Raw genomic sequence first — 1,078 nt, 5'->3', positions numbered from 1 at the left:
TAAGACCACAGACCAGCAGACGTGCAGTCTGGGTATGCATAGCTGAGACAGGCCAGGGAGTCCCAAGCCTTGAACTTGGTTTGAGGTGGCTCCTAACTGGTAGCACACTCAAGCACTGTCAGACACAAATGGCAAATCTCTCAGGAAGAGACCATTATCATCATAGACTTCAGAGAATCTCCACAAAGTTTTTCAAGGACAATGACCAGCACTCCATGAAGGATAACCAAAATACAAGGTAACAAGGAAACATAAATGAGAGCCAGCAGAAATAAGAGACAGCAAATTACCAGACACAAATTATAAAACAAATATCTTCAATATGTTTAAAGGAGTACATGACAAAAGTTTGGAAAGATTTGCAGAAAGCAGAAAACTAAAGTAAACTTGCAGATCTGAAAAAGAATCAACTAAAATATCCCCAAATAAAAAATGTAATAGCTGAAGTTAAAAGCTCAATAGATGAGTTAAGAAACAGATAAAACAAAGTAGAAGAATTAGTTAATGAGAATATTGAAGTAATTACTCAGAATTTCAGCACAGAGAGAAAAAAATATGAAAAATATAGAAAAGAGCTTAAGAGATGTGGAGAAGACTAATATATGTTTGATCAATCATAGGAGAGGAGAGAAGAAAATGCTAATATTTGAAGAGATAATGACTGAGAATTTTCCAGAACTAATGGACATACCAATCCATAGACTTAAGCAGGTCAGTAAATTACAAAAAGGCAAATAAGAAGGTAAATATTATCATGTGCATCAGGGTGTGTTAACCATAAGGAAGCTGGGTAGTCATACTAATATCAGAGGAAGTAGACTTTAAGATAAAAAGCATTATTACACAAGGAATGGCTACTTCATAAGGGTAAAACATTCAATTCAAAAGAAAGATAACCGTTTTACATTTTGTGTGCACCTAATAACACAGACTAACAATATACAAAGAAAAAATAAAACACGAGAAGAAGAAATTAATAAATAATATTTTGGAAACAAAACAAAAACAGACCTGTCAGTAATTGATAGAACAAACAAATTAAAATACAAGGACAAAGAGATATAAAAGATTAGAACAA

The sequence above is a fragment of the Galeopterus variegatus genome, unplaced genomic scaffold (assembly GCF_000696425.1).
Source record: "Galeopterus variegatus unplaced genomic scaffold, G_variegatus-3.0.2 Scaffold4047, whole genome shotgun sequence".
NCBI classification, from domain to species: Eukaryota; Metazoa; Chordata; class Mammalia; order Dermoptera; family Cynocephalidae; genus Galeopterus; species Galeopterus variegatus.
The sequence above is the reverse complement of the archived record's forward strand: the minus strand, read 5'-3'. Positions refer to the sequence as shown.